Raw genomic sequence first — 14,210 nt, forward strand, 5'->3', positions numbered from 1 at the left:
CTGGCCCTCAGACAATGCCTCGATTCTTGCCAAGTGCAGGAGAGTGAGCCCACAAAATCACCAGTCAGCCAAGAGAGAATTCAGGTGATAAGGACTCAGCTGGGCAGCATATGGGCCAAAATATAAGGACAGAAAATTTGGCTTGGTTGTATTTTTGCCAGTGTGCTTCCTCTTGGGGCCAGAGGCACATTTAGAAGTATAGATACGCTCTGTGTTTGGGAATTCACAGTGGAGCTAACCCAAATTAAGAAGCCTTTGGGCTTCTTGGGCAAGGGAACTCTACAACACTCTGGACACTAGAGCCAAGAAAAACCTCCCTAGGAAAATTCTAGAAGACAGGCCCGATCTCCCGCTAGCCCAGGAATGTGGCAGAATCTTCTTGTGCCAAGGGTGAAGGATGTAGGAATTTCCTTCCCTCAGGTGGGCTGTTCTCCTCATTAAGGAGTCAGTGTGTATAACCATCCACATTTCCTGCACTGGACTATTGCAGAAAAGGGAAGGACATTTACCCAGTTACATCAAAAGATCCAAAGGCCACAGAAATTGCCTTTTAGCAATAAGGATGGCTGTCACTGGGCAATGTCACAAACAGCAGTTAATTCTACTCTGTTTTAATAACCAGCTGAGAGAAGACAGATTTATGGAAGGAAGATAGTTTGAGTGATGGGCCTTCTGTCTATTCTGTTGACTACTCTACGTTGAGATTAGCAGGAACAAGGGGTCTGCATGGCATTATCTTGACCTTCACTGAGTTTAGTTTAGATGAACTATGTACTCATCCATAATCTATGGACACTAGGGGAAAAGAAAAGAAAACAGCAGGACTTTTTCATCTCTAGTACTTATGTTGGTGTCTCGTCATGGTCTTTTGAATGAAAGACTGACATAGTGGAAAATGCATCTGTGCCTGTGTTGGTGAGACCATTGATTACTTTATCACCACGAGTTCCCTTTAGAAAGCCTAATGTGATCAATTTCTACTCCAAGTTCAGGTGATGAAAGGTCTGTACTCATAAATGAATGGCTTTATTTCTGTCTTTCCAAAAACTGAGAATGCTGTCATTGGACATATCTGCCTTGGCTCTGAGTCCCAGGAAGCCTGGAGTTAAATGCTCTACTCTACCACTCATGTAAGCTCTCGTGACATCCATACTTGGTTCCTATTTCTTCTGCTCTTGTCATTCTTGTTTTATTTATATTTTCCCTGTTCCTAATTTGAATTCTTGATTATATTTTCCATCATTTTACTGCAGAGCTTACAACCTCTGATGCCTCCAGTTGTCAAGCAGGCAGCAGTAAATGACTGAAGTGAGTAGGGCTATAGGACATGGTGTGGACTGCGGCAAACTGGAAAAGTTCTCTGGCCACTCTACTAAAATAGCACTGTTCCTTTAGCCTGCTCTCAATCTCTATCCTCTGGCCTACTTTATTGGTAGCATTTATCACTTTCTGTAATTATTTATCTGTTTACTTAATTATAGCCTGCCTCACCTCTATGTCCCAGCACCCAGAAGATTGCCTGACACAGAATTCTCACCCAGTCTGCCCGCATTGGCTAAGTGAGTGAATTAGTAGATAAACATGGGACCCATGTGGCCAGATGCTCCTGTATATTAACGGAATTTGAAATTTAGATTTTTGTATGAAATCATCTGATTTTTTGATTCTGGTGGCTAATGTGAAAAACTAAAAACACCATGCTGGCCAGAAACAGGCTAGCATGGGATACTGTTCTACTTCTGATTATCTGCTTATCAGCCCCATAGTTTCTTTATAGGATGAAGTAGTATACAAATAAACAAAACACACATCCTTTTTATGGCTTACAAAGCCCTGTTGCCTGTTAGTATCTCATTATTGTTCCAATTTTACGTGTGAGGAAATTAAGTCCCCACAGAGGGGAAGTGAGCCTGTAAGATTAGAAGTGGAGGAAGCAATAAAAGACAGGACCCAGGGAGGCAGAGCTGGCCTCCTGGTCAGGTATTCAGGAAAGAGGGAGGAAATGCCCTGTTTGCTCTACTTCCTCTCTTCTTGGTGACCCAGACCCAGAGGTTAGGCAGATGTTTCACCCGACACAAGCTATGACCTCAAATTCAGATTCAGCCTCACGCTGGGTCTGTTTCTGTACCTTTCGGTACAGAAGGAACCAGCACAAGACACATCAGGATGGACGTCTTTCAAAACTCTCTCACGTAGCACCTGTGGCTCACCTGCCCCCAGCCGAGAACTGCAAGCTTTAAATGTTTAAGCCGTGCACACATGATTGAACAGTCAACATATTGAATAGTGCCTATTTCACATCTGTATCTTCAAAATGATGCTGTTCTTATTTGTTTTAGGAGGTGATCTCCTTATGTCACAGAAAGACCAGTAGGTTGTGATAAAGCAGAGACTATCTCAGCAGGTCTTTGAATTTAACCAAGTTCTGACTAAGATTTATTTTCTTACCTCTTTTCCCAGAGAAGTTCTTTAAAATAAAATTTGAGTATTGAAGTTTAGGTCTCTGACATTTCTTAGGGAACCCTAAGAGGTGGAAAATTTCTTTATAAATTATAGAATTATTTTCTTTCTATGGTTCTCCTAACCATTTTTTTTTTTCTAGAATCGCCTTGCTAAAGCAATAAAGCCCAGTTTTGTTGGCATTTCTTAGTTATTATTATTATTTCTAACTGTGGTCAGTACCCACAACAGAAAATTTACTATTTTAGTGTATTGTTAGTTTTGAGAATAGAGTTCAGTGATTCACCAGTCACATATAACACCCAGTGCTCATTTCATCACATGTCCTCCTTAATGCCTGTTACCCAGTTACCTGATTCTCCCCACCTACCTTGTTTCCTAGAGTTAAGAGTCTCTTTTGGTTTGTCTCCCTCTCTGTTTTTATCTTATTTTCTTTTTCCTTCCCTTCCCCTATGTTCATCTGTCCATGCACTTTTGAGTTTCTTCCATCCTGTTGCTGTTGTGAATAAAGCTGCTATGACTGTGGGTGTATATATATCTATTTGAATCCCCACTTTTAATTCTTTGGGGTAAGCGCCCAGAAGTGGAATTGCTGGATCATAGGGTAGTTCTATTTTTAATTTTTTGAGGAACTTCCATATTGTTTTCCCTAGAAGCTGCACCATTCTGCATGTCTGCCAATGGTGCATAGGGGTTTTTAGCAAGATAAGTTACTTTGAAGAATACTGGTGGAATTTTGATTGGAATGGCATTAAAAGTATAGATTGCTCTGGGCAGTATAGACATTTTAACAATGTTTATTCTTCCAATCCAAGAGCATGGAATGGTCTTCCATCTTTTTGTGTCTTCTTCAATTTCTTTCATGAGTGTTCTGTAGTTCCTTGAGTACAGATCCTTTACCTCTTTGGTTAGGTTTATTCCCAGGTATCTTATGGTTCTTGGTGCTATAGTAAATGGAATCGATTCTCTAATTTCCCTTTCTGTATTTTCATTGTTAGTGTATAAGAAAGCCACTGATTTCTGCACAGTGACTTTGTATCCTGCCACGTTGCTGAATTGCTATATGAGTTCTAGTATTTTGGGCGTGGAGTCTTTTGGGTTTTCCATATAATGAATCATGTCATCTGCGAAGAGAGAGAGTTTGACTTCTTCATAGCCAATTTGGACACCTTTTATTTCTTTTTGTTGTCTGATTGCTGTTGCTAGGACTTCTAATACTATGTTGAACAAGAGTGGTGAGAGTGGGCATCCTTGTCGTGTTCCTGATCTCAACGGGAAGGCTGCAAGCTTTTTCCCATTGAGGACGGTATTTGCTGTGGGTCAAATCTAGATAGATTTGATGAAGTTCAGGAATGTTCCCTCTATCCCTATACTTTGAATGGATGCTGGATTTTGTCAAATGATTTTTCTGCATCAATTGAGAGGACCATGTGGTTCTTCTCTCTTCTCATATTAATTTGTTCTATCACATTGATTGATTTGCGAATGTTGAACCATCCTTGTAGCCCAGGGATGAATCCCACCTGGTCGTGGTGGATAATCTTGTTAATGTGCTGTTGGATCCTGTTTGCTAGGATCTTGTTGAGAATCTTAGCATCCATATTCATCAGTGATATATTGTTCTGAAATTCTCCTTTTTGGTAGGGTCTTTGCCTGGTTTGGGGATCAGGGTAATGCTGGCTTCATAGAAAGAGTCTGGAAGTTTTCCTTCTGCTTCAATTTTTGAAAGAGCTTCAGGAGAATAGGTATTATTTCTTCTTTGAAAGTATGGTAGAATTCCCCAGGGAATCCATCAGGTCCTGGACTCTTGTTTTTTGAGAGGTTTTTGATCACTACTTCCATCTCATTACTAGATATCAGTCTATTCAGGTTGTCAATTTCTTCCTGGTTCAATTTTGGGAGTTTATAGTTTTCCAGGAATGCATCCATTTCATCTAGGTTGCTTAGCTTATTGGCATATAACTGTTGATAATAACTTTGGATGATTGTTTCTACTTCCTTGGTGTTAGTTGTGATCTCTCCCTTTTCATTCATAATTTTATTAATTTGGGCTTTCTCTCTTTTCTTTTGGATTAGTGTGGCCAATGGTTTATCAATCTTATTGATTCTTTCAGAAAACCAGCTTCTAGTTTCATTGATACGTTCTACTGTATCTCTGGTTTCTACCTCATTGATCTCAGTTCTAATCTTGATGATTTCCCTTCTTATGTGTGGAGTTGGTTTGATTTGTTGTTGATTCTCCAGTTCTTTAAGGTGTAGAGACAACTGGTGTGTTCTGGATTTTTCAGTTTTTTTGAGGGAGGCTTAGATGGCTATGTATTTCCCCCTTAGGACCGCCTTTGCTGTATCCCATAGGTTTTGGACCCAAGTGTCTTCATTCTCATTGGTTTCCATGAATTGTTTCAGTTCTTCTTTGATCTCCTGGTTGATCGAAGCATTCTTAAGCAAGGTGGTTTTTAGCTCCCAGGTGTTTGAGTTCCTTCTGAACTTTTCCTTGTGATTGAGCTCCAGTTTCAAAGCATTGTGATGTGAGAATATGCTATCAGACACATGAAAAAATGTTCATCATCACTAGCCATCAGGGAGATTCAAAGTAAAACCACATTGAGATACCACCTTACACCAGTTAGAATGGCCAAAATTAGCAAGACAGGAAACAGCATGTGTTGGAGGGGATGTGGAGAAAGGGGAACCCTCTTACACTGTTGGTGGGAATGGAAGTTGGTGCAGCCACTTTGGAGAACAGTGTGGAGATTCCTCAAGAAATTAAAACTAGAGCTTCCCTATGATCCTGTCATTGCACTACTGGGTATTTACCCCAAAGATACAGATGTTGTGAAAAGAAGGGCCATCTGTACCCCAATGTTTATAGCAGCAATGGCCATGGTCACCAAACTGTGGAAAGAATCAAGCTGCCTTTCAACGGACGAATGGATAAGGAAGATGTGGTCCATACACACTATGGAGTGTTATGCCTCCATCAGAAAGGATGAATACCCAACTTTTGTAGCAACATGGACGGGACTGGAAGAGATTATGCTGAGTGAAATAAGCCAAGCAGAGAGAGTCAATTATCATATGGTTTCACTTATTTGTGGAGCATAACAAATAGCATGGAGGACAAGGGGAGTTAGAGAGAAGGCAGCTGGGGGAAATTGGAAGGGGAGGTGAACCATGAGAGACTATGGACTCTGAAAAACAATCTGAGGGGTTTGAAGCAGCGGGGGGTGGGAGATTGGGGGAACCAGGTGGTGGGTATTAGAGAGGGCATGGATTGCATGGAGCACTGGGTGTGGTACAAGAATAATGAATACTGTTATGCTAAAAATAAATAAAAGAAAAAAAAATAAGTTATTTTGTGGGTTTGGCTTTTTTAATATATTTTGATAGCAGCCACCCTAATGGGTATGAGGTAGTATTTCATTGTGGTTTTGATCTGCATTTCCCTAATGATTAGTGACACTGAGCTTATTTCACATGCTTACTTGCCATTTGTGTATCTTCCTTGGAGAAATGTCTATTTTGCTCATTTTAAAATTAGGTTGTTTGTCTTTGACTGTTGAGTTGTAGGAGTTCTTTATATATTTTAGATATAAGTCCCTTATCAGATATATGGTTGCAACTAGATTATGTCTAATGCATCAAAGTTTTTAATTTTGATGCACCATGTGCACATTTGAGCTTCGGTTTCTGGTTCCCCTGCCTTCCAGGGGATGTGGCTGTGGGAAAGGAGGACTGCCCCACAGCTCCAATGGCAAGGGGCTAGAAGGCCACTGCTGAAAGACTGCCAAGTCCTATTTCAAAAAGACTGTAGGATGGTTTTCAAGAATGCCCCCACTTTCAGACTGTGAGCAATCAGGGTAGAGAAGTGCTTTGGCAATAATTGAATTTTAAGATGATCTGTGTCAGAACAATCATAACCAATCCTATTGTCCCGGGACTCAACGAGTATGTATAATGGCCATTCCTCAGGGATCTCTGTGACTGGGAAAGAGATAGAACAGAGGTCTCCACAGAGTGTCTCTTTTGTCACTCTAGGAACTTCAGAGACCAAAACAATGAAAAGATTCCAGTGGACTACCATCCCCCAAAATATGTCAAAAGAAAACAACAGTAAGCCATAAAATAAGCTTATAGAAGTGCACCAAAATTTGGGTTTTTATCTGGACTTCAGAGTTCCTGTTGAAATGCTCAAACCCATTCTTTTAAATTTATCTGTTTCAATTAATAATGTTTTTTAGCACCTCTGCTTTGCCAGTGCCTTAACCTCCTTTTGACCTACCCATCAAGAAATAAAAATAACATCTAATATCTGTTAGATGCTTCATATACACTATGCATTTTCCTATGTACTATATAAAAGAACTAATTCAACAATTACCCCAGCTTCATGAGGTAAGTACTACTATAATCTCCAGTTTTACAGTCAAGACAACTAAAGCAGTAACTTGCCTAAGATCACACAGCTAGTAAGTGGCAGAGCCAGAGTGTGAACCCAGAAAACCTGGCTCTAGAGCCTCCTGTCCTCTTGTCTAAAATCCAGCTATACAGGTCATGCTGAGGGAGCTCCCTCCGCCGGCCTGCACCTGCGTTTCCAGGCCTGCCCTTGCCTCTGGCCCTTTATGCAGGACTCCCTGTGCCTCCCACTAGCCCTCCTCACCTTGCTGACTCTGCCCATCAGGATTCCCCTTGGGATCTGCTCTCTGCTGCCCTGTTGGTTGCCCTCCCCCGACAGGCTCTTGAGACAGCTAACACTGCACTTAGTCACATGGGAATGTAACTGTCTGACTCTTGTCTTCTTCCACAGTGGACTGAGTGTTTCTTGAAGGTGGACACAGGGTTCAAAGCTCCATAGCCAAGCCCCTGGTACCTAGAAAGTGTTTAAAGATTTGGTTTTGAGGAAATAAATGAGGAAGAGTCTAGACTGGGCTTAGAGTAGTAAGTAGTAGTAAGTAGTACAATACTACAATACACACTAGGAAAAGGAGCCGTGATTGCCCAAATAGAAATGGAATAGAATGAGTGGTGTGAACCTTAGTCTCTTGGGCCTGATAATGGAGACATGGGCCCAATCTGCATAATGGAGGCTGCTCTGCTCCCCACAAGTCAAAGAGGAAAAACAAATATATGTGCGCTAATGTGTGTCACAGGTCACAGAGTGACTTCTGAGTTTCTCAAAAATGTCTAAGTGAATAAATGTCTTCTTTCCCTTCCTTTGTGCTCCTAAATAATTTAGTCTTTCAAACTATGCTATGGGGCCAAGTAAGGTAGTCACTCATGCAGGGGGTGGAGGAGATATGGCAGCTCGGACAGGGTGTCAGAGCCTAAACAGGGTGAGGAGTAGCACCTAGAAGGGCTGCCTAGTACCGGTGCCAGAGTCTGGGTGAGAAGAGGAAGTATCCTTGCGGAGGCCAGCCTAGCACAGAACATCAGAATCCAAGCAAGAGGGCAGCTACATGGGGAAGGGGGAGCGGGAGGGGCAGAGGTCAAGAGAGCAGTTGGACTGATAGCAAGCGGACTGATCAATGTATAAGGGTGATGGGAGCCAGCTCAGGCCAGTTTTATAGAATAGACTTACACATCGTGAAAGGGAGAAAACCAGCATAAATCCAGTGGTGCTGGATTAGAATTGGAAGCAGCCACGTGAATTTACAAATTTCAGTATATATAGACCAATACAGAAACACACACACGGGTCCTAGCTCTGTCCACTGAGAGAGTCTGAGAACAGCAATATTCTAATTCACAACAAACACATCTAGCAGTTGAACTTCGGATTCTAAATCTCTTCTAAAAGGAACTAGAGCTCCTTGGAGCAATCGCTGATTTTAAGGCTGGAACATCTCATTGTACCAGGGAGACAGGAAGTAGTCAAAGAATGATGGGAACATGTCAGAAGGGCACAGGGAACGTTGGATTAAGAACGAGACACATGGGGTGCCTGGGTGGCTCAGTGGGTTGAGGCCTCTGCCTTCAGCTCAGGTCACGATCCCAGAGTCCTGGGATCGAGCCCCACATCGGGCTCTCTGCTCCATGGGGAGACTACTTCCTCCTCTCTCTCTGCCTGCTTCTCTGCCTACCTGTGATCTCTGTCTGTCAAATAAATAAATAAATAAATAAAATCTTAAAAAAAAAAAAAAAAAAGAACGAGACACTTATGTAACTTCAAGTACTCTGCAGAACACATAAGAATTAAAAAGGGAAGAAGAGTAACTTTACGGTGGAGAGCCCCAACAGACCTGACTCTCATAAAGTAATCTCAGTGAAGTTTAAAATCACCTGCCTCCTGATAGGATACGACGAGAGGAACATAGCATCATTTCTGTGATGTTGTTTGCCAAGATTGTAAAATGTATCAAAGCATAAGGAGACTCTGACAAACCCAGATTGAGGAACATTCTGCAGAGTAACTGGCCTGCATTTTTATAAAGTGCCAAGGTCATGAAAGTGAAGGAAATCTTGAAGAAGGCTTGCTCTTAGAACAAAGAAGATGGTGATAGCTCAATACAATGCTTGATTCTGAAAACAGTTGGTCTGAGGATTAAGTGGCAACTGATGGGAGCACCCGGGTGGCTCAGTCGGTGGGCCATCCAGCTCTTGGTTTCAGCTCAGGTTTTGATCTCATGGGTCATGGGATGAAGCCCTACACTGAGCTCTGTGCTCCACATGGAGTCTTCTCGAGATTCTCTCCCTCTCCCTCTGCCCCTTCCCCTGCTCATGCTGGTGTGCATGCTCTCTCTCTCTCCCAAATAAATAATCTTTTCAAAAAATTATTAAGGAAAATGACAACTGATGAAAACTTACTGGGGTCTGAGGATTAGATGATAGGAATGTCTCAACATTGATTTCCTAACTTTGTGGTTATGTGGGAGAAGGTCCTTGTGTATGGAAAGCACACACTGGGGCGCCTGGGTGGCTCAGTGGGTTAAGCCTCTGCCTTTGGCTCAGGTCATGTCTCAGGGTCCTGGGATGGAGCCCCACATTGGGCTCTCTGCTCAGCGGGGAGCCTGCTTCCCCGTATCTCTCTGCTTGCCTCTCTGCCTACTTGTGATCTCTGTCAAATAAATAAATATTAAAAAAAAAGAAGAAGAAAGCCCACACTAAAGTACATGGGGAAGAAAAGACATTGTTTTTACAGCTTACTCTCAAAGGATTTAGAAAAAATACAGGGCAAAATTCTTCATACTGTACTGTATCTGAGACTTTTCTAGAAGTCTGAGGTTTTCCTAGATACATACATACATCTATTCAACATCTGTATCCGTATCCATACCTACTGTAATGAACGTGTTAGATTGGAATTACAGTGTTTTCCAAACTTTCCAGAGCATGGGCACCCAGAGGCTGCTTTGGGTGGATAGAGATTAGTAGCTGCTCCAGAAGCAGGATCGGGGTCTGTCTGACATGTTGGTTCTCTGGCGAGGTGCAGAAAGAAGTGTTCTCACTCTGCTTACTTAGTGAAGAACAGAGAGATTCCTGAATAAACAGAGACATCTGTAGAGTTGGTCACACCAGCATTTGACCTATTTTATGGTAGGCTCATCTGCCAGAATCAAGAAGTAGAAACACTCAGGGCTCCTTTGTCCTCTTAGAATGTCCATGGGATAACTAACGATCAGTTCTTCAGTGTTTATCTGGAACTTGGATTGTGCACGGGACTCCACAGTCATTTGAGGTTTGGCACAAAGTGCTAATAATGACAATCATAGCCTGTCGGGCACTTCCTGTGGGCCTGAGACTAGGATATGTATCCTTTTATGTGTCCTGTTTATAACCTTCACAATGGTTGTCCTTGATAAGTACTGTCCCTATTTGATAGATGAGGTAAGACAGAATCAGAGAGGTTTAGTAACTTGATCATTGCTATGGGTTGAATTGTGTCCTCCAAAATTCGCATGTTGAAATCCTAATCCCCAGCATCTCAGACCCTGACTGCATTTGCAGATAGAGCCTTTAGAAGTTTTTAAGCTAAAATAAGGCTGTTAGGGTGGGGCCTAATCCAGTCTGACAGGTGTCCTTATAGGCAGAGGAAATTTGCACACACACAGGGAGAGACCAGGAGGGTGACCACATGAAGACCCAGCAAGAAGATGGCCATCTGCAAGCCAAGGGGAGTGGTCTAAAAGGAACCACACCTACCAACACCTTGATCTCAGACCCCCAGCCTCCTGAACTGTGAGGAAATAAATTTGCTGTGTGTGAGTGACCTAGGCTATGGTGTTTTGTTACAGCATCCCTAGCACATGAAGACAATGCTCTGTATGTAGTTGAAAGACGAAGCTGGGATTCAAAATCACATCCATGCAGCTCTTTTCACTATCTTTGGCTACCTCTGTATGCACAGGGCTTCTACTATGAAACCTCTTCCTGCCTCCCCCAACAAGCTTCCCAGAACACCACCCCAAAACCTCACAGATCCTTCCATCCACAGTCCCAGAACACTTACTGCCCTGAAGATAGTTGGTTGCACACAACTAACTCACAATGTTTGATCAAATTGAGAGTAGAGCTCCTCTTATCCACATTCCTGGCATCTGCCATGGAACCAGGTATAGGATAATTACAATATTATTTATTGAGCCCTTACTATGTGCCAGCAAAGGCTTTATATGTATTATCTCATTTAAACCTTAAGACAACTCCATGAACTAGGTATTACCATTATTCCCATTTCACCTATCACAAAACTGAGGTTGCATGGGTTAACTGAATTATCCCATGGCACAGAGTGAGTAGATAGCAAAACAAGGATTCAAGTCTAATTCCCAGAATGTGCCCTTCACCTCCTGCTCTGTTGGTGCCATCTTGCTGTAAATGTTCCCTGAGCAAATCCCTACTGTGAGGGATTATACCAATCTGAAAGGCTCTCCCTCAGTCAAAGCCCCCACCTTTATGCCAAGTCCAAGTGTGAAACTCATGTCCTGTGGAGTCTTCTCACATACAAACTCCACCCTTGGCTCCCACACTGTATTCCTTGGGCACGTAGTTTGCACCATGCCCTCCCCTGTGACCTTGAGCTGGCAGCAAGGATGTAGTTTACCAACATTTGCTGAACTGGATTTACTGCCCAGGAATGGATGTAAAAAGTGATAAATAACAAGGTGGTATATGATACTGGGTATGCTATCTATCCCTGGATTTTCTCAGAGAGCTCCAATTTCTAAAATCCTATCATTTCATCAGATCATTTGCCAGAATATGTGGCAGAGAATACAGTCTGGTATTTGGTTTAAAAAGTAGACTCACCAGGGCACCTGGGTGGCTCAGTCAGTTGGGCGTCCAACTCTTGATTCCAGCTCGGGTTGTGATCTCGGACTCCTGAGATTGAACCCTGAGTCTGGCTCTGCACTCAGCAGGGAGGATTCTCTCCTTCTCCCTCTGCCCCCTGCTCATGCTCTCTAAATCAGTCGATCAATCAGTCAATCAATTTTTTTTAAAGGTAGAGTCACCATTCTACTGTAAAGAGGCAGGAATAGAGATAAGATGTTCTCTCTATTACTTACCTACCCACATGCTATCAGGCAAATCAAATTTCTCTGGACCTAAGTCTCTTCATGAGTCCAATTGCAATGGCAATGCCTATTTCTACTGTAGAAATGAAACAAAATATGTGAATGCATTCTGAATACTGATGAAGAATAATGTTATATATATCCGGTCACCAGTAGTGGGGTTGTTTATGTTTTTACTGTCCTGTTTGGCCAGGAAAAAAATAAAATAAAAAAGCAGTATTATTTCTGCAAGTGAAGGAAGAAGTTTCTCATGAGGACTAGTACAGAAAAAAACAAAAAAAAAAAAAAGAAAGAAAGAAAAGAAAAACAAAAAGAGATCAGACATTAAAAGTGTAAACATCCTGAGGGTCCTTCTGGAGTGTCTTGAAAAAGACAAAACTAGGCATTTCTGTCTTCTAGCTTCTCTTCAACAATTTGGGGGGTGTGTGTGTATGTGCTTGTGTGTGTAGGTGGGTGGATGGGTGGGGTAGGGCTAGGGGTGTGAGACTGGGCTGGGATAGTCAGAAGCAAGGTTTCTCAAATTGCACAAGATGCTACCTGGTGCGAAGAACCAGGCCTCTTACCTTTGCTGCATTGTGAATCCGTTCCCAGTAGTGTGAGGCCTCAAGAAACAGTCCCTTTGGGAGCTGAGCTCTTCTGACTCAGTAGTAGCCCAGGGAAATTCTCTCACTCTTTCCTGTGTCTCCTCTTCTAGACATGCATGCAAACCATTCAGCCTTGGAGTTGATCAGCTCACCTCCTGCCCCCTTTTCAAGGCTTTGCATCACGCTGATCCATAAACCTGCGATCAGCCTCTGAGGAGCTTCCAAGGAGAGCAGCACCCCACGGAGCGGCACTCATTAGCATCAGTGACAAATCTGTTCTGGTCTGGATGCGACCCAGGCCCCCTTGAACTTCCTTCTGCTCTCACTAAAGCCAGGATCCTTTTGTTCACCTTTAAGCCTGCCAAGTCAGTCCTACCGCACCCCTGGATGTTGTTTTCCTGCAGGCAATGGGAAAATGAGCTCGGAGCCAGAGAAGGGAAATCAACAAGGAAGTAAACACGGGGTCACCGCGCCTTTGGGTCATCACTAGGCCTGGGACATCATCATGCTGGGACCAGTTCCTAAATAGGCAGGGGCTACTGCCCAGACAGGCTGCAGAACCCTGGGCATCTTTTTATTTTTACTTATGCAGAGAATCAGGTGCTGAAATTGCTATCAGACAAATCAAGAACTCCTGACCTGTTTCAGTGCCTTGCCAAAACTTTCAAAGATTTCTATAGGCAGTGTCTCTTATAACTGAACACTGACTAATGTTTGTAGACAAAGAAGAAAAAAATGAGCAAGTTTATGGCTGATACCAGTTCAAATCTCTAACTCTAAAGGTTCAGGAAAATTGTTTAAATAAAGATTTCCTCTACTTATTCTTGAACATCATGGTCAACGGTGATGGCCGCAGCATCTTTGTTAACATCTATAGAGGCCTTACCGTGAGCTGGGTCCTGTGCTAATGAGCTGACCTGCACTATTTAATTATCAACATAATCCTACAGTTATCATTCCCATTTTAGAGATGAAGAAACTGAGGATTAGAGAGCAAAGTGCTCCAAATAGTTATAAATATAAAAATTGCCTTTCCAGAAGCATGTTTTTCTGGGTCTTGTTTTTCCTACCCATCCACTTGAGCCCTTCTGTGGACTGACATCTCTGGTGATGAGCTTGCTTGAATAAACCCTTAGCCCTGGGGATGGAATTCTAAACAGAAACATGGAGCATAGCATTGGTTAGATAAGTGGTCTCTCCCCGGGGCTGAGAGTTTGGTGCCATCTTTATATAATCCGTATGTAGAACACACATGGGCTGGGCACCCTCTCTTCTCTCATCCACAGTCTGCCGGCTGATATAGCCTTGGCTCTTCACTGGGATTCCGATTCACCAACAAGGAAGTGTCCTACAAATCTCTTGGTCCCTCTGCATGCTTTGATCATGGTCTGACTGTGAGCTTGTCCTTTTGATTTGAGGGGCCTAACAGTTACAAACTTCTTTTAATCCATACTCCAAGGGATGAATGACAAAAAGTTCACAGCCTGGAACCTTCTGCTTGGTGAGAAAAAAACCAGCACACCTGTTCCCGGTCCTCAGGTCACACCACAACGTGTTTTGGTTTTCTTGGCCTCCTCTTTACTTCCAGTTGTTAGCATTTAGCTCTCCTGTGCCATGGCAGTTACCCGGGGCAGCTGGCCACAGGTCAGAGGAA

The 14,210-nt window shown here is 42.8% G+C and overlaps 1 protein-coding gene across 1 annotated transcript in view; it reads right to left on the reverse strand.

The window, feature by feature from the left end:
* Positions 1-13,234, reverse strand: part of LNX1 (ligand of numb-protein X 1) — a 180,052-nt gene extending 166,818 nt beyond the window's left edge. Inside the window, exon 1 of the mRNA XM_032334302.1 lies at positions 12,536-13,234. The gene's annotated coding sequence lies outside the window, so the exon portion shown is untranslated. The remainder of the gene's footprint in view (positions 1-12,535) is intronic.
* Between the last annotated feature and the right edge of the window lie 976 nt (positions 13,235-14,210).

Source organism: Mustela erminea, chromosome 2 (genome assembly GCF_009829155.1).
Source record: "Mustela erminea isolate mMusErm1 chromosome 2, mMusErm1.Pri, whole genome shotgun sequence".
Lineage (NCBI taxonomy): Eukaryota > Metazoa > Chordata > Mammalia > Carnivora > Mustelidae > Mustela > Mustela erminea.